The following is a 19,968-nucleotide window of genomic DNA, read 5'->3' as shown; positions in this document are numbered from 1 at the left end:
TTTTATGAATATTAAGAAAAATTTTCTCTTCCAATTACACTTTAAAAGCAGAGCTAGATCCCATTTATGCAGTGCAGGCAAAGCCCAGTGCCCCAATGTCACTGGACTGGGACAGGCAGAGTTCCTGCTAGGCTGAGCCATGTCTGAAGAAAATATTCAACAGCCTCCACTCACTGAAGGTGGAAAGCATGAAAGCCAGACAGACAAAACCAATTTGTTTGCAGCAACTTAAATATCACTTGAGACAGCAATTGTCAGTCCAAACCAAGACAGGGTAACGGGCAAGGTAATTCCAGACTAATTGGTAGGCCAGTGGGAGGGACACAAGAATAAAATTAAAAAATGAGGAGACGGTTCTACAGCACAATAAGCTTGGTTTGGATGCTGAAAACAGTTGAGATCTGCAGCAGTGAGGCTGATCTGGAGAACAAATAGATACAGATGAGTGGTTTAGCAGTGACTGGGAAGGGAGCACCCAGCAAAAAAAGGATTTTATCAAAACTCTGAAAAAGTTTGCAGCGGCAAAGAACATCAGTGACTTCAGCAAGTGATGATGTTTTATTCTGCAGAGACACCTGGGTTGGGCAAGGGCCACTGGGGTGATTAATCAGGTGAGAAACTTAATCTACCTACTTAAACCATGGAAGCTGGGAACACTGTAGTACTGCCAAGGATAGTATTGCTGGGTAAAGTGTTTGTTCAGCTCAGAAAAAGGCTGCATTGTTCTGGAAATAAAGACCCTGTTGTCCAGTTCTCTACTGTAGTACTCTGCTATACCTTTTTCACAGCCACATCACAGAAGCAAAAATGGATCCTGTCTGGGAGGTATTTGTCCTCTAAACACCCCAGGAAGAAAGGGAGGAGACCCTTCAGTCACAGGATGTGTAAGAGAGCAGAAAATAGTGCAGCAGTATCCATTCCTGGGGCTGAGTCCTTGCCTCCCTGAGAAGGTGTTTGTGCTGGAAAGAGGTAAGAAGATCACCATAGGTAAGTAAAATAGGACATGGGTTTGCATCCGCTGACCACATCACACCCACGTATTCAGTTCCTTCTGCATTCCTCACCTAATACAGGCAGGACAAAGCCCCAACAAAACTGCCCTGAATGCAGGAGCATAGTGTGGAAGAAATCATATGTGCATAGATCATCATCTGTTATCCACATTTCTAGTGAGAGTCCTGCATCTCTGGAGCTGAAGGACAAAGTTTGGGCCAGGGGGGAGGCACACATGAGGTCCTGCCTGTGCTCAGCTGGCCCATGGCTACACAAGGAGAGCATGCATTGGGGCAGGAATGGCAATAAGGGTAGGACAGCAAACCAAGGACTCATCTGTCTCATTGTAGCATGGTTCAAATAAATCTACTTTTGTGACTTTTTTTTAAACAATGTTTTGCTTCACTGGGACTTTTAGAGATGGCTGAAGAATGTTGGTAGAACAAGTAGGGCTGGGATAGGCACTGTACAAAGCATTTTAGCAGAGCAGGATCAGCTGTGCCAGTGCAGGCAGAAAAGAAAGGAGTAAGATAGTAGGACATAAGATATGTGAATTTTCAGGCTCAAAATTGTCGCCATTTTTTTTTTTTTCTGTGCTGATTGCTAGTTCTCTTCCCAGCTGGCTCTGCAATAATTGCTTTCTCTAGTCACCTCATCAGTCACTGTGTAGCAGGTATTATATCAAATAAAACTGTCTGCAGTGGAAGACCCAGATTCTTCTGTTTTTATTGTTGTGAGGAAGTTAGTGTCAGTAATGGTTCATTACACAGTTTATCTGCCTCAGTGATCTTTCCTTGACTGAAGTGAAAACTTCTGTTATAAACTTTCAATTCTATTCCCTCACCTTAGTATCATGTGCTGAAAAGAACTCCATGGCTGTTACAGACATTCAAAGGTAGATCTCATTAAAGATATTGTTATCCATTCTTAAGAACAGGACAGTGATTAAGAAACTTTGTTTCACCTTACAGGCTTTTAAAAATCCCTCTTCTTCATCAATAATAGATTTGGATTTCTCCCCATCATAGATGATGGTCTTAACGTTGGTTTGTTGCCTATTGTACATACATTCCTATTTAAGCCAAAGCATATGTACATTTTTATGTAATGTCAAAGTGATAAATAAGGCATTTAAGACAAGATTCTGACCATCCAAACTGGGATTTCAGCACAGTTTAGGGATATTGATCCTAAACGGCAGATCTGGAAAGTTGTCCTGCTGGCACCACTAATCAGTCACATTTGCAACTCATAGGGGAACTCCAGACTGAGCCTTGGAGCTCTCAGGACCACAAGGTTCAGCCGCTTGTGTGTAATTACCCACACATGATGAGACTGGCAGTAGGTCTAGCATTTAGGCAAAACCTGTGATCCCTGAGGAGGTACGCTCTGCACGGACTTAAGATGGTGATGACAACACAGAGCAGCAGAGCTATGGCTAGTCTGAATAGCATTCAGCTTCAGATTAAGAACCCTAAATGTGAGGCCCTACTTGTGTGCAAGGTGTCAAAACTCCCATCATGCTTACTTGACATGCAGTCATATAGGTAACAGAGGCAGGAGAGTGATTTAGCCAACCACAATTTGACACTCAGGGATGGACTGAGCTACCCAGATGTAAATGTCTAGTGCTGTTTTGGTTGCCGGGGGATATCCTCCCCAGCATTTAGCTGCCACTCCAGGAGATGAGGCTCTCCTATTAGTCATAGGTCATTTATACCAGCCCTCTGCAGACATTTCAGATGCTCTGAGGATCCCACCTGTCTTTGTGTGGGCAACTGAATTGCAGCCCTAATGGCTGGTTAGTTGAATATGTCTCTCAGCTCCAGTGAGACTGCACTGATTAGATCTATCATGAATGTAATGGTATGGTAGAGGCGGGTACTTTATTCTCAAACTGAAACTCGCCACTTCATTAATAAAAACAACTGCTGATGACAATATCCACTTATACATGATTACTTACTGGTCTGTACAGGCCTTCAGGGGACTGGAGACTTGATGTGAAGCTTTGTCTAAACCCAGGAGTCAGACTCATAGCTTCTGTGTTTTAAGAGTGTATCTAGACTACCATGCTACGTACTACCCTGAGGGCAGGGATGACATCTCCTTCCCTTTAGGCGGAAGAGTCCTGTGCAGCTTGGGGAAATAGAAGGAAAGTGTATAAAAATGAACCTGTCCGTGAGGTCTAGCAGCCACAGCCTACATCTGGGTAGGATCTGTCTCACAGATTTCTCTCTCCTCAGGACTTTCTAATGTAAAAGACAGAGAGGAACAGGGCCAAGTCCATCTCCCAAAGCTGGCTAGAGGTCCCAACCAACAAGTTACACAGCCAAGTTCCTGTCTCAGTTACTCACTTGTTGGTCTCATGAATCTGTCACTTGATCACAAACTCATACAATGTCTTTATTCATGTATTTCACTATTAGGCAGAACTTCAGGGTCTACATGTATCACAGGCCATTATATTTTACCTGTACCAAGGCCAATAATTTGGGCCTGATTAAAACTAAATTTTATGGGAAGACATCCAAAGTAGATAACTTATTGCTTCTCCTGGAAGCCTCTTTCGAAGGTTATCATACTCATTCTTAAGAAATATGAGCTCTCTTTTTTTATTTGAATTTGTTCGGCTTGAGCTTCAAAACATCAATTCTTGTTATGTTTTTGTCTACTAGATTCAACAATCTTTTAGCAACCAATTTTTCCACACTGGTTCTAATAGCCAGTAACTGAGACACCTCTTAATCTGTTTTTTTTTGGTAAACTGATTTGTCCTTTGTCAATACTCACTGCAACTCATCCTTCCTACCTCTGAATGGTTCCTGCACCCTCTTCCAGTGTTGCTATCTCATTTTTAAACTGTCATCATCAGACCTGAATCTGTTCTCACCAGGGGTGTACAAAAAGGTTAAATCATGACAGCTCATTTATACATCAGACATTAGCCAGAGCATTGCAGAGGGAGCTCCTCTGGAGTAGTTTGCTGCTCTCTTTTGGCCTCTCTGGCACCCATTCCCTTGTCCAGGAGTGGAGACTTCTGAGCCTGTGACTAAGACAGTAAAGAGGACAAAGGAAAGGAGAAAGAAGCCCTCTGCTATGTGAGGCTGCTTGACATGGCTCTTAGGAAAAGGAGCAGCATTGGCTGGCTGTGGTGGGAACTGTGGGGTTGGAATCCAGAAAAGCATGTAGCAAAAACAAGCAAATACCTTGTTCCAGAGCTGACTATAATTTTAAGAGCTAGTTGAACTGAATGGTTTCTGATACAGCTCTGACTCCTTGTTCCTCTGGTTTTAAAATAAAGAACAAGGAGGATTACAGAGTGGTATTGTCATTATCAGCCCCCATGATACGGCTGCTAACAGGGAGTTAGCTGATGAAGTGTATTTGAGGTACTTGATGAAGTGGCAGCACAAGCTAATGAAATTGTTGTTCACTCAGGTATGTGAAGATTTTGACTATAATCCCAGCTCTGACTGTTCTTCTGCTTCCAGAAGTAACTTAATCATAACGTATTTTGGTTTCCCCAATATGCTTCCCCCCTTTTTTATCCAACTCTGTAAAGCCAGGATTTAGAGTTATCACATCTTTTAATAAAGAACCCTGAACCCACTTGTAAACTCTAGGGATTACTTTCACCTCTTTCCTATTGTCTGAACTCAGCAATGACAGTGGAATTACGTGCAATGTTTCTGCCTAATTCCTGTGGGTAAATGTTTGTCCTATATCCAGATTTCTTCACGATCTCCCATCCAAGTATAGGACAGACCCATAATTCTCTATCCTCTGGCTACACGTCTCTAGGAATAGCTCTAGTTAGTAAATATTGTATTCATTCTGACATCCAAATACCACCAGCTTCTTTGATGTGCTACTGTGGGGACAAAAATGGCAGGAATGTAAGAATCATTAGAGTGTAATTTGAATGCCGTGCTTTCCAGAACAGACACTTCATGCAGCTGCTGAAATAGTTATGCTGAAAAGCAGACTAGCATACCAATTTTCAGATTTTCAGATCTTACACTGTGCATACCATTGCATTTGTAAATTTTTTCTCACTTATGTAACCGTACTACTATACATGTAAAATTTGAATTTATTTCAAAAAAGACACTTAAAACTACTTTTTAAATAAGCCAACCATGTAATTCTATAGGAAGGTCACAAAGGTCATAAAGGTTACCAATTTTAACTTTGCCTGTATGAGACACAATATGTTTGCTATTTTACACTACACAATATGAACAAAGTTAATTTTCCTCAAGGGTTTAATAGATCAGACTTGAGTTTCATGTCTTATAATGTCATCAGGCTCCCAGAACACATTTTTTTTTCTTTAAGTTACAGCAGTGCCTCAATTATTCTGATGACTATAATTATAGAGGGGGAAAAAAGAGAGAACAAGGTTAGTTTTACTAGACTCAAGTTACCCACTTGGTCTCATGCCAGCATCCACAATAACACTTTAGGTAGGAATGGGTCTTAAAGCATCACACTTGCCAATATTTCATCATAAAAATACATACTGTATTAATAGCTACTAGCATTTCCGGCATCACACTTGACTTCTGGAAGGGGATCCCCTGCCACATTCCAGAATTGACGTCTGCTGGGGACAGCCGTCTTTGCAAGTGCCAGCTGAGTTCCTGCAGGGAAGGGCCTGAATCCAACATCCCATCTATCAAACAAGAGGCAGACAGAATTAACAGTAGGATAGAGAATAGATGTCAGAAAATCTTGAAATCAGCATGGCATTCTATTGATGAAAGAGAAGGAAGATAATGAAAAAAAGAAAAAAAAAAAAAAAAGAAAACTGCTCTTGATTTGTATGTAAACAATAATATTGTAGTTTTATAAATTTTTATTTAAAAATTTAATGAAGATTCAAAATCAAATAAAAAAAAGAAAAAATAAAGTAATTTAAATGTTTTCTGTCTCTGTCTGACAATGTAATTCTCCTTTTTCTTCCCAAGTCTTGCATGTTTGTATTTTTACACATCTATTTATGGTTAGAGCAGTCTAACGTAACATTAAAAGAATTAATCTTATCACCACTGAGGAAGTACTGGAAGATAAAATCAGGATTGCTCTTTGATCATTGAATGGCTTTAGAATTCTACACATAAACAGATCTCTTTCTCCCTTATCAAATGTCAGAGACACAGTAATGGCTGCTTGTGAAAATATCTTTTTTCCGGCTCAAACACACATACACAGATCTTCACATGGCACACACGGCCTTTTATTTTCAAGTCTTTTCACAGCTAGATAAATTGGTTCTAATTGTAGTGAGTGGGAGGGAATTTTTTTTTTTTTTTTTTTTTCTGTAGGGAAAGGAATAAAGAAGGGTCATATGGGGGCAAATTAAAACAAGGGTCTGCGTGTCATATGAAGTGCTTGTAATCTGGGGCCACAACTACCTAGCTGCAGGGAAGTACTCTCACATCCACAGTTTACACCATGTTCAAAATAGTTGGGGGGGGGAAAAAAAAAAAAAAAAGTAAAGCATTATCATAACGATTTGCAAGTAAATATGTAAACAAACATGGAAATGTTTTGGGTGATGTTGATATGCATAATGAATATGCTAGTTAGGATGCATTTTAGGACATAATACACATTTTTCACTATATATGTGTATTCATATTTGAGTGAGCATCTTTATCATTCACTACAACCAGTCCTGGGTTGGGGCCTGGCCACGGTGCATTCAAGTCCAGCATGAAGAGTGGCAGGTTGGCTGGGAGAGCAGGGGCACAGCAGCATCGGGAGCTGTGGAGGATGTAAAAGGGGGTAGAAGCCAGAAGCCAGGGATGGGAGTCTCAGAGTAGGTGGTTAAAGTGTCAACGTAACCAATGTTTGAGGTTTTTTTCTCCTTTATTCAATTATCAGCAGCAATTACAAACTGCCATTCATAACCCCAGCAGAAATCTGGAAAATTTGTTTTGATTGAATGGTGGAAGGTCAAGTAGGAAAGCGGGTAAAAGGACTCACAGCTCATCTCTTCTGCATCAGCCCCTGAGATTCAGGCTTACTGCTCACTATTGCCCACTGCCAGGCATGGTAACTAAGAGAAAATCTTGTTTCAGTGAATGAAAAAAACGTTTGGGCTGAAATGTGGTCATAAAAAAAGATGATGATTTACTGTTTTTCTATAAATTTGTGCTTTTCCCATAGGCTAGAAGTTCCCTCACCCCCTCTCAGACTTTCAACAGACACATTTCCCGTGTCTGTTTTGCAATGGAGTGTTTCAAAACTTGATCACAAACTCCATGGTGTGCTGAGCAGCACCCAGTCCTAACATGCCCTAACAGAATGATACAAAAAAGCAAATTGCTAGTCTTTCTCAAGGCAGATTAAACAAATTATTAACTTAAAGTTTTAGATATTTGTTTTAAATGCATATATTTTTTTAACCAGGAAAATGCTTTCTTTTTGTTCAGTTGATTTGACTAGCTAAAACATATACATACAGCTGACTAGACCACTAGAGTCAATAAATTAATCAATGGGAGGAAGTACTTTCACAATTGGTGTCTATATGTAGTTTCATATGCACATACAGCCATACACATGCGTTCTTATTTCTTAGTAAAGGCTCCTAGAAACCCAAAGAGGTTGCATAACATCCTGGTAAAATTTCCTTCATTTACTGACAGCAGTATAATAACATCTTTTTGTTCCTGGGGAAGGCATGCACACCCACAATGCCACTAATCTGAATAAATCTGGCAGATGACATCAGGATCTAGCTCAACACAGAGCCCAGGAGTGGGGCATGGCATAACAGGTCAGCTTAAAAGTGACACTTCTCAGCATGTGCACAGCATGCTGAGGTGCTTATTCCAAATCTACGTACAGAATGAAGTCAGTAGAATTACACCAGGGATGAATTTAGCCTCATAACTTTACTGATCTATTTCCTACAATTCTCTTAAGTATTCAGTTGCTTCCTGCTAATTATTTTTGCATTATTTTATAGAAGGCTAGTGTGTGCCACATGGGGCTTTTGTAAAATGTTCTTTAATCATTGTCACTCAAAGTAATTTAAGTTTCTGAATGAGTTCATACAGTAGTAAAGAAGCTGTTAGAGAAAAGGCTATGGTTCTAGTCTTATGGGTTATTAAAGTGAAGCAAGTACCTGACATACAAATGTCCTCAACAAGATTTAGTTAAAGCTCATGCCAAGCTGAATTTGTTCTTTGTTGAATTAATGAAACTCCCCAGGCACTCCTAAGAGTCTGGCCCAGATGGGTCCAAGTACACATCTGAGGAAAAAAAAAAAAAAAAAAATCACACCGTGAACTAAGTTTGCAAAAGATAGCTTTCATTTTTAAGTCTGACCTCCAAAACTATGTTTCTGTATCTCATATCATTGAATTTCCTATTAGTAGTCAGAATCAAGCATGCATCTTTTCTCCAGGACCCTTCTATTTTTAATTTGTTTCATACTGATGAGAAGTAGGACTGGGGTATTGTGAAAAAATGTAAAAAGATGTTAAGATATGGTCCTGCAATTGCTCCCAGTGTTGGGTAGGTTGTTTTGCCATTAGATTCAACCAAGGTGTCAAACACTAGATCTGAAACAAATAAAATGAGAGAGTGGGACAAAGAAAGAGATTGTCTTTACCTTGCTAATGCCACCCTTGTAAATCATCCAAAAGATATCTTAATTATATATGGCTACTTCTCTGCTTAAATGTAAGTATTGCTTATGTAAATTCTGTATTTAGTTTGAGGCCTGCTATCTTTTCCGTGACCAGGCCAACCACCCCTTGTCATTACAAGTCAGGGTTCTTTTTTATATCTGGTCCAACACAAGTCTCACAGCCACAATGGCAGTTGTAATTGCACAAGGCATTTCAGTAGCTGAGCCATAGCCTGAATAGAGGCCAGCTGATCTCCTAGCTTCTTTTCCAGAGGCTGCATTGCTCTATTTCAAACAGCATCTCTCCACAGGTTATCTGGTGTCGATTTATAATTTACCCCACTAGACACCAGTCCCTTGAGTATTATTTCCCAATCAGATAATTATTCCATTCAGCTCCTCTAAAATATTCTCTGCTGCTTTGAAATAGGAGAGGCTGGGGTGCCTAGCACATAGTCTTTAAGCTCTGTTCGTGCAGCTGAGAGAAATGACTCATACTGCCAATGTGGATTTACTCATTAGGTCTGTTGTGCTAGTAGATGCTCTGGGGAAGCTGATGGTGACCAAACATTTCCTTTTTATCAGTGCAGCTATTTCTCTCTCATCTTGATACAGAGCAGCTCTGGTTGTCGCTGGTATGCACTGCAATCTTATCAGATCTGCCTTCTCTTTCTTTCCTCCTTTGCTCATGAAAAGTTACTCTACTGACTTTTTCAAAGTACATTATCAGTGCTATTTCACAACCCCATCACTTTAATTGCCAAATGCATACAAAACATTTTGGTCTCAAAGGAGATAAAAAATATTCAGAGGTGAAATGAATAACACCCACGTGTTTTCAAAGATCTTCCTGTACAGAGTCTTCATTTTGTCCTTTGATATGGCTTTCAGAATTAATTCCAGTCTTGATCTTTCAAATCATTTGCTGACTAAGATCCACAAAACCTCAAAACAATTGGCAAATTTTACTTTTCAAATCATACCTTTATGCATGTGTGGAGCTGAAAAAACTTTACCACATCTTTCACCCCTTTTTGTCTTCATCTTACAGCAATGAGGAAAAAACTTCCCACTGAGGAAGTCAAGGACTGATTTTGTAATAGGCTCCATATTCACCAAAATAATCTTCTGTCACTGGTGACCCAAAGAAAGCATAGTCTGGCACTAGGGGCTGGCCATGGTGCTCCACATGGAGAGTCTGTGGTGTTCCAGACACCATGTTGCAGACATTAGACAGTTCTTATGCTGCTTCTCTCAGAAATTGCAGGTGTGTGTATTCAGTTCATCAAATTATAAGATATGATTAAATACAATGAGTTCTCTCATGAGTAATTAGTTATGAGTTAATAGTCAATGAGTAATAACTGATCATCAATGCAGTTGTTTTTTCCAGGTTATGTGGGGAACCATTTTGAAGAGCAAAGTAACACTGCTTTGGAATTAAATGTACAGGAATCTCAGTAGCAGCACGTCCCTTTTAGGTAGTGAGTTTAAATAGCAAGGTTGTCTCTGGGTAAGGAGAGAATTGACAAAGTGATGAAGTACTACCTAATTACTTCAGAAAGCTGCCTGGTATTAAGACTTCAGTACATCATATAAGCAAGAAGATAATTTATATCAAACTGAAGGGGTATTAGCATGAGGAAGGATTGAATGTTCCATTTCATAAAAGTGCATCTATGCTTTTGTACAGAAATTAAAAATATCTAGTCTTATGGCAAGTAATATGCTCTACAACAAGACTTCCAAAAGCCAGGCAGCAAACTGGTTGATTTTTTTTCCACTGGAGCAGGAGAAAAATGCTACAGAAAATAATTTAATTTTAATGAGCAGTTTTTAATTTTCTTTCCTTGTCTTTCACCAAGATAGATCCTGGTAGAAGTATAAGGGAGCTCTTTCATGTTCCTTTTTTCTTTTAAATGATCCCAGTGTTCCACAGTGCTTAATCTAGAGAAGCCTCCAGCTTTTATGCAACTAGCCTGTGTTTCCTCCCTCCATGGCTCAGTCATTATACACTGCTTGTAATGCATAGATAAAAGTCTGTCTGTGCAAAGGAAATGTGCCCAGTGTTTGAGTGTCTGTTTTTCTTCTCCATTCTGCCCTTATGCCAATATTATGAAGACTGCAAATGACAATTTTCAATTTAACTACCTGGTTTCATATTTGTCATCAGAGACAGAACATAGCTCTTGTGATATGCACTAGGGAGATATGTAGACATCAGCATTACAGTTTGCTCAATTATCATTCTTCTATAAACAGTTTTTAGGGTCCTTGGGCTACAAATCCATTTGGGCTTTGGAACCTTCCTATGTGAGCAAAGCTGTAGTTGTGATTTTCTGTGGCTGTGCTTTTGGACTCTACGGTATGAACACCAGCCCATAATAAAGACAACAGCACTGTTGCACATAGACTGTCTTAAAACTTTTATTCATAGGTGTCATGGGTTTAGACTAAGCCAGTATAATAGAGAAACTGGAAGACTTAAAATATTGTTAACCAAAAGTTTGGAATTATTTTTCTCACAGTGGAGATACCTTAATAACAAAATGCTTGGCCCCCCACCCCCTTATCACATATTAATTGAAAGAGATTTACTCCAATAAGGCTGTCCCTTTTCTTTTAGCTAGTCACTGTAACAAACAATCACTTCCATAGAATCATAGAAAAGAGGTCTACAATGGACTTTGAGGCTATGTCTTCAGTACTAAGTAACAGAGAGCCAAGGAAGAAGGTTGAACACTGAAGCTCTGACTGTCCACACTGTTTTATTGTTCACTCTCTGCAGCTAGTTTTCTTCAAGACAAATCTGCTATAGAAGGGGCAGGACATGTGACTTTGTCTCAGAACAAGGATTCAGCCCTGAGGCCAATTAGACATAGCCTGAAAGGTTATAGAGCCATCTTTTCTTCTCAAAATAGAAAATATCATCATGCAGTAATTTGTCCTGTTTCTATATGAACCAAATCTAATCAACGAGCTTTGTGGGCTGAAAATTCCAGGGTTGTGCTCTGCCCAACGGCTTCCACTATTTCTGAATTTTGGTTTGCTCCCACTGACATCAACGATTCCTCAGTGTCACAAACCAGCATAAATAACTTGCCGCCACTTGTCCTAAGTCTCAAGTTATAGTATTACAGTAAATCCACAGTAAAATATTCATTTGCACCAGTTACAATATTCTAGTGAGTATACTAGTGTTAGCTTGCATACAGTTTTTATCTGCTAAGAGTAACAGATGCACCTTCTCAAGCCTTAGGACAGAAATCCAGTACTTCCCGATCGAGATAGCCCTAATTGTAAGGGGCTGTAATGCCAGCTCCCTGCATAGATAGCAACCCATATATCTCCACTGGAACAATTAGGAAAATAATTCAATAAAATCATCTCAGAATTCTTCCTGGGCTGTGATCCTTGGAAATCCCTTGGGAATGTAGGAAGTAATTCCTATCAAGAATCCTTCCAAAATGTTTGCAGCCTATGAAGTGTAGCAGAATAAGCCAGACTTAGATGATGATGGAATCAGTACTGCAAGACATCAGTGACACTATTTTCTCAGATAGACCACAGTACCACTCAACATCTTCAGTCAGGCTTTATGAAATTAAATGAGGGCAGAAATTGGCCTTATAATTCTATCGCCTAAGATGGAGAAGGTCCAGTTACGACCAGTACTATTAATATTGTTACCCTCATTCAAGACATCCAGCCACTCAGGGACAAAGCAATTACAATTCATTGCTAAGGTAATACAGATGCCTTCATATAACAACTTGCAAAAGCAAGTATTTTGAACTCTGAAATGGTGCATTTTTTTACTTTTCCCACTTCTTGACTGCTACTCAGGCAGAGGAAAACTGTGGAAAAGTCCATAGCCTGATATTCACTGTTTTTCTTTTCTTGAAAGTAATGGGGATTTTACAGTACTTTGTGGGTTCTGGGCCTAACTTTCAGAAGTGTTAGGTGGTTGTAGCTCCTGTTCTACTCACTGCTGCTCAGCTTATGTTGAAAGTAGGTTTTCAGTCAAATTTGTGCTGTATCAGGCTTCTGAAAAGTTGGGCAGCCATTTTGTTATAAAGAAAAGGACATAATAAATTGGATGTGTGTGTATGGATGTGGATTTTTTGTTTCGTATTTTATTTTATTTTTCCTAATGCAAATAACGTATAGGAATAAAACAAGAGGATAAAACACATGAAACAGGATAACTTTTGGACTAAAATAAATTTGCCCAGTGAATGAGGGAAAGTTTCACTTCTGTCTTCACAGCTGATGGAAGTTCCCAGACCAAGCGAGATCCCTGGACAGGAATTGTACCTGCAGCTGAGCCCCAAGTCCCTTCTGTTTCCATGGTCTGTAAGGCAATGCAAGGAAGAACAGATGTTAACAAGATAAAACCCCGGAGCAGAGAGAGACTTAATCCCCTGTCCCCCTCACTGTCATAGCATCAGTTCCCAGACTCCAGAAAACATTGTTGTTTTCACCAGGTTAGTAGTCTGAACACCAAAAACTACCTTTGTGTTCTTTCTGTAAACTGTGAGACGGTGTTCAACAGCCACTTCCTCCTCCTCTATATTTATCCACAGAAGTCTTGTGGATGTCCCAGGATGCTTCTCAGCTGGTTGTGCAACACTCAAAGCCCCTGTTGTTACAAAAGAGACTCTTTCAGTTCCTCTCAGCAGGCTGCTATGCTCCTTCAAATAAAGAACAGACTTGTCTTGGGTTCCTCTTATTCTTTTTAATGTGCCTTTTCCCTAGAGACGTCTCCCCTCCCCACATTTAAATTTCCTTTCCTCTTTTGCCTGTGTTAATGTTATGCATTATATATTTGGCACAGCTGCGATATATATTTCCTCCCTCCTAACTTAAGCCTGTCTTTTGTTCCTAAATGAAAGCAGACTTCAGAGCACCCGCCCCTTGTGGTCAATCTCCCTGTGCTACACCTGCTTTCACCTCACCCAGAACACAGGGAACCATGAAGAAAACATCTCCAGAAATACCACTGTGTAATTTAGAATACCATTAATAAATTACCCAAGAAAGTATGGCACTGCTAGGAGGTGCCTGCTCATGTAACAGCAAAAAGTATATCTGCCATGAGAGTATATAGGAATGGAATGCTGGTATTTATAATGGATTTTTCTGGATCATATCTTTCTGGTTTGCAAACTATTATTTAGACTATTCTGACATTTTAATTCTTTTTTTTTTCAGCTTGCAGAACATGGACAACATGATGTCCTAATTGTCCTTTTCAAGTCTCCCATCTCTAATATGAGGCAATAATCATTTACAGAACACTTTGTTTAAGAAGTTATTCCCCTCTTCTTTCTCCACCTGTGGGAGGCTGAAGGAAAAAGATGCAAAGTAAGGCTCAAACAAGAAGAATCTGAGGCAATCATGTCAGCCACTCAGCCATGTCTCACCATGATGTCATTGCTTGTCTGACATATATGACACCTTCATCACATTCACCATAACTGGACACATCAGGATCATTACATACATCTGCTGAAAATACTTCTTCAATACCTAAATTCCAAGATTTCTTGCTCATACCATATTGGTTTTTCTTATCCCTTGCCTTCATCAGCTTGCAAAAAAACAAACCGACAATACTTGGTTTTTGTAGACTGCAAATATGTTTACATCTTTGCTGTGGTTATTACAGTGTTTTGCTTTGAAAAATATTATCTGCATTATTACTGAAACTCTTTGCTTTTGAGGACATTCCTACTGCCCTCACTAGTGTGAAGCAGGGCACCACTTTGTTGTTTGCTGGCAGTATATAAAAATTAAACATTTATAACACAAATTGACAGAGCTGTCAATGTGTAAGAGGAAGAGAGTAGGCCCTATTTTCCATCTGGGGAGTTGAGGTGTGAGAAAATTGACTTATCCAAGGTAGAGTTAAAGCCTGACCATATTTTTCTTAAACAGTAAGATGAATGCAGTGGTTTGATTATAGCTTCATAGATAAAGTATATTAGTTTGGCGTGTGTTCTGTGCTTTATTGAGGAGGTAGAAGGCATAAAGGTGCCTTGGGGCTCTACCACCAAAATCCCAACTTCTGGAGGTTAATACTGCATCAGACTGATTTCACTAAAATTACAGGGCCCCAGTAAGGGCACGTGTCCACTCATGCTGCTGGAGCCAGGGCTCAGGGGGACAGCTTAGTCACAGCTCAGCAGGAAACCAGGGTCAGCAGGCAACAAGTCTACAGCACTGCACAGGGATGTGGTAAATGATCTGCAGCAGCTGCAAACTGGAAACTGGAGAAAAATAGTGTAAATACTAGCTTTTCAGAGAATAATTACTTTAAGGTGGAATTTTTTAAGAGGAAAAGATTCAGATTTTGGTTTCCAACTTCTCATGTACCTAGGAGCAGATGAGCAGCACAGCTGACTAGATGGCTTTTCTCAATGTTTATAAGGAAATAAAAATTCATATGGTGTGTTTGATCTTTCCTGTTAGTGTCTTGGTGTCTGTATTGGAGATACCCAAATCTTGCAAGTCTGGAGCCAAATATTATCTGTATGAAATCTTTGTCTCAGTACTACATCCTCCCTTGCAACATCATTCACATGTTGTTCTGATGCCAAATTCTTCAAAACTCTAACTAACATCCCTTTCACTGACTCTCAGCCAAATCAAGTAACTGAATGCTTGCTATGTTTCTTGGATTCAGGTTATAAACTGCCATACAATGCTACCGATTACATTTACTTCAGTTCTCCCACTTCCCCTTACCCTCCCATATGGGCTAAACTTCCCCTCCTTCTCCACTGCCTTCCCTTTCTCCTGGGGGTGAATAACAGCATGCCGCAGCAAAACACAAAAACACCTGTTTTTAAGCATTGTTTGTCACAACTCCTCCCCCAAACTCAATGTACCAAACTCCACATGCTCTATGTAAGGGTTGCAAGGTAAAATCTGGTATCAATTTTGAATGGCTAGTCAGGGATCTAGGCTGGCTTTTTTCCAGTGGGAGGGATGGAGATTCATTATGGGTGAGGTGATTGGCATAAAAACAAATCCTTTCCCTCCAAAAAAAGGCTAAAATTGACCAGATCATATAGCATAGGAGGTGAAGGGAAACGGGGAATAAATCAAAGGACACTGCAGTAAATGACAAGTTTTCCATAGACTAAAAAGCACTCAATCAAGGCTTAAGAGTACAGAACAAGCTCCATTTTTAGAAAAGAAAAAATAAGGTTGGTTTAATGAGACTCAAGATGTAGGAAGTCTTCAGAACTAAAAGAGAAATCAAACAGTCTGATGTTTTCCTGGATTGGACACTACAGCAGTGACAGTCTGGCAGAACAGGGTTAGTTCAGGAGAAAAGGCCACCAGTGACCAATACCATTCACTCAGGTGGCTGGGATTTGTGCAGTCACAAAGTTAAAACTGACTCCAAAATACGAATCCCAGTGATAACAGTGTGTTCTAAGAAAGGTCCATTTCTAGGACCCTCTCATAGCAAACTGTCAGCGATAGGGACCTCCACAAAAAGATCCTGCTAAAGAGAAACCTCTTCCTGCTAATTAAGGGACAAGCAAATTCCAAAGCTGCAGATGAAGAGGTAAAGAAAGGAAGGAACCAGTCTTGGAGAATCAAAAAGCTCTGTTGTAGAAAGGAACGTATGGGTCTAGTTAGGCAGTTTGTCTCTGCAGATATGCTTGATAAAACCACCAGTGCTAGCACCATCACAGTTCCCTTTGGTTTTAAATAGTGTGAAATAAAGCAGTATATTTTTTTCTCTGGAAATACTGCTACTATAGATTTGCAAACCAATATGGGAATTGTACTCTTGGCAAAGACAAAAAATAGATGCTTGTCAAATATTGGCTCCAGAAAAGGGAAAACATATTTTTAGAAATCTCTTCAATTAGAAGGTAGAATTTGGGATTAGATATGTTAAGGCACAGACTGAATGTACTAGGACTGTAAAAGCCTCTGCCCTTCAAGTTCCTAAAGACCTATGCATGCTTTACATGCAAAATACATCCCTGAGATTAGGCCTATAATCCCTCATTTTTGGAGCAGAGATAATATATAGAACTGTTAGGGTATGATGAAATGATATTTCAATCATACTTTGCAGTGCTGTAAATGGTTGTAAAAGGACTACAGTGGATGCAAGCATGGCTGAGGTAAGATAAGCCTGAACAGATATATGAAAAAGCCACCTGTATAGGGAATTCATACTGATTTTAGTGTTAGTGAGCTGAATGTATTATAATCCACGTTCTAACCTTCATAAGTAAATATATATAGAACACAGCCTACAAATATATAGATTTTAATGATGTCTATGACTTTCTAGATAACTTTAAATGCACCTTGAAAGATTCCGTTTCAAACATGCTAAATCCAAACTCTTTTAAAATTCTGTTTGATCCAATCATACCCATAGACTTCTATTGAACTGTTAGACCTGTATTAGCCTGACGACTTTCATGCTTCAAAAATGTAACTCTTTTATGAGGAATGTGGGCTAAGTTTGCTCACATCTAGAAAAAAAACATGCAGATGAAAGAGCAAGTAAAATCACATAACGTATCACGGATCATTCCCTCAATGACTATTAGTTGTTTTTCTCCTGTTTGCCAGTCATTCAGGAACACTCCCTGTCTGTCTGCAATTCTGGGGGTTTACTGTGTGATTTATATGGACACATGCAGGTAGTCTTCCAGGAGAGCACTTCAGCATTATTCACTGTGTACTATTACTGGTAATCAACACGTCACTTAGGCAATATGGATTTGTTTGTTCTATATGGTTGTGCAACAACAACGTTGAAGTAATGAATGATGAACATACTTCCTATATGAAGTTTCAGATGAATGATTATTCATGGTAACTACCATAAGACTTTCAAGATTTACTTATGTTTTCCATGAATATGCTTATAGTCATCCAAACAATAAATTTAATAACCAAAAGAACAAAGAACTGGAGGACTAGAGATCCAGCTCCAATAACAACAGTTTCTGTGACTGCTGGTCAAATATGTGTTGTGACTCAGTTTCCCTGTCAATGTACTGAGAGTGTTTGTTTGCTTCAGCAAATAATGGGAAAAAAATAACTTCTCTGATAAAGTTGGCCTTTTGCTTGTGAAATATCTGTCATCTGTTTTCAGTTTACTCATGCTATTAAAATTCTTTTTTCTGGATTTTTTTTTTTTTTTTTTTGGTAACTGTGGAAAGAACACAACACGGCCTTTAGAAGGCTTTGTGGTCAAAGGTGTTGTATAACCACCACTTATTTATTATGAAATGAATGCACTCTTGTTCAAGTGAATTCCAGCATGAATATCAGATGACAGGACTGAGAGGAATCTTGTTTATTCTATAGACCAGAGTAGTATTTGTCTTAATAAAATGATAACATTATTCATTTATCTTCAGAGAACTGAGCTGATATGTCTCTTAGTTAAGCATTAAGGCCAGATTTTTCAACCTTGATTCACCTTGCCAACTATTTATTCCTGTGAGCAGTCCTACATAAAGTTCAGATCATACAGTGTGTGAAAGAAAAGAAGAAACAACTTATATCTTAGCCTCGATTCTGGGCAGCCCTGAGTCTAGCAATGACATTAACTGGGAATATAACTGAAATAATCTAGTTGGTAATGTTCTTACATTGGAAATATGGTAACATTAGCCAAAAGAAAAAACAATTAGGTTTAATTAAACTAAGATATGAGAAAGAAAAAAGACCATGGGGGTTCTTCCTGTTGAAAATAAAATGTTTCAGAGTGATCCTAGCAGAAGTTGACATAGCAATAGCTTGAAGCAAAGGATAGATAAATTGTTAAAATAATCTTCTATTTAGAAAACTAGAGAAAATAAGAAAGTAATAACACTGGAGTTGGGCTTCAGAATAGGCTACAGAACCTTCTTCACTGATCAAGCATCTTTTCTCTGTGGGACAAGAAAAGATCAGAAAGAAACACACTATCATGTGTATAATAAAATGTACTTTAATTAAAGTGTTTTCTGCCAATATTGCTTGTGCAAGACCTTTGTGGAATACTGTACCCATAGTGCTTAAATGAATGAGTTTCATTCAGCAAATACTGAACATGATATGGGTCCAAGGTCTGTGACAATCACCACAACAGTTAAGAAATTACATTTCTCATTAAGTCATGGCATACACATCACAAAGACATGTCATATATGATATTCAAAATGCGTGTTTCAGCCTACCTCCAAGAGGCCATGTCTGGGCTGGTGCTTGGGCCAAGACGTAAGACTAGCTAGACCATCAAGGTCTAGCTCATGTAGCAGATCCACATTCAATCTACATCTGAAGTGTTTTTTCCACTGCAAACAAACTCACCCTTAGCACTGTTTGTTACTGAATTCACAATAATAACCACAGCTGCCAGGTGCTCCTACCCTCAAAGCATCAAATTCAAATAAGGTAGACAAGAAATATTTCAAACCAGAAAGCAAAGCAATCAGGAAGAAAGCTTGCATGATCTTCAGTAGGGCCATGTTTATTTTTGGATTTTAAAATTTGGTACATGAAAGTCTCAACTCTGTCTCCTACGCACACATGCAACATATAGTTCCAGTTTCACATTATGGAAACACCACTCTGATAGCCTGCAGGATTATCCCCACATTTTTTTTTTTCCCCAACTGAAAAAGCCCCCAAACAAAGCAATTATTTTTCTTTGAAATTATTTTACAATTATTTGTCCCCCACAGGAGCTCCACCAAAGCAGCCCTATTTTATTTAGCATTACAGATGTAGCTAAAATTTCTCTACCCCCTATGCTGAAATGAATACACCAAACATTGAGTACCACAGTAATAAACATTATATCTACACGATTTATAACATTATTGCAAATCATTCTTTGAGGAATATTTGCATGCTGCTGCTACCCCCTGCATGAAGCGCTTAGCCCCCATAGGCAAGATTGACTCAGTATTTACAGCACTTCACCTCACGCTGTGGCTTATGATTTTTGATTCTGGAGGTTCCAGCTTCAGTTCTTCACATCTTGGACAACAGGCGACTGCTGTGTTGTAAATCCACCTGGAAAGTTATGACCATGCAGTGACATGATCATGACTGCAACTATAATTCTAACACAGAATACTGTTAGCAAGCTTCCTTTCCTTCACTGCTGCATTTTTAATGCCTGAGCTAACTAAGATTATTCGAATTGCTTCAACCATTTAAAATATTTATGCTGCTACGGAAGTCTTAAGGTCATAAAGAAATTGCTACTAATAGAAGCAATGTATTACTGGAGTCAGTGTTTGTGTTTCTTAACTTTTTCCTGATACATGACTCACCCTACTCAG

At 39.1% G+C, this 19,968-nt stretch overlaps 2 long non-coding RNA genes across 3 annotated transcripts; one reads left to right on the top strand and one right to left on the bottom strand.

Annotated features, from left to right (window-relative positions):
• Window positions 1–810: 810 nt before the first annotated feature.
• LOC116965702 lies at window positions 811–15,106 on the top strand. Its single transcript, XR_004409575.2, has 3 exons — window positions 811–969; window positions 12,911–13,128; window positions 13,856–15,106. It is a non-coding gene; the product is annotated as an uncharacterized LOC116965702 (long non-coding RNA).
• LOC116965701 lies at window positions 11,051–19,761 on the bottom strand. 2 transcript variants are annotated; one of them, XR_004409573.2, is made up of 3 exons: window positions 19,604–19,761; window positions 13,156–13,283; window positions 11,051–12,995 (listed from the first exon to the last, which is right to left on the bottom strand). It is a non-coding gene; the product is annotated as an uncharacterized LOC116965701 (long non-coding RNA). The 2 variants fall into 2 exon arrangements; XR_004409574.2 differs by lacking the exon at window positions 19,604–19,761 and adding an exon at window positions 18,856–18,981.
• Window positions 19,762–19,968: the final 207 nt, after the last annotated feature.

This window comes from Tyto alba, unplaced genomic scaffold (assembly GCF_018691265.1).
Source record: "Tyto alba isolate M040663 unplaced genomic scaffold, T.alba_DEE_v4.0 Super-Scaffold_2, whole genome shotgun sequence".
In the NCBI taxonomy this organism is placed as follows: Eukaryota; Metazoa; Chordata; class Aves; order Strigiformes; family Tytonidae; genus Tyto; species Tyto alba.
This window is presented reverse-complemented; position numbering and strand designations above follow the sequence as displayed.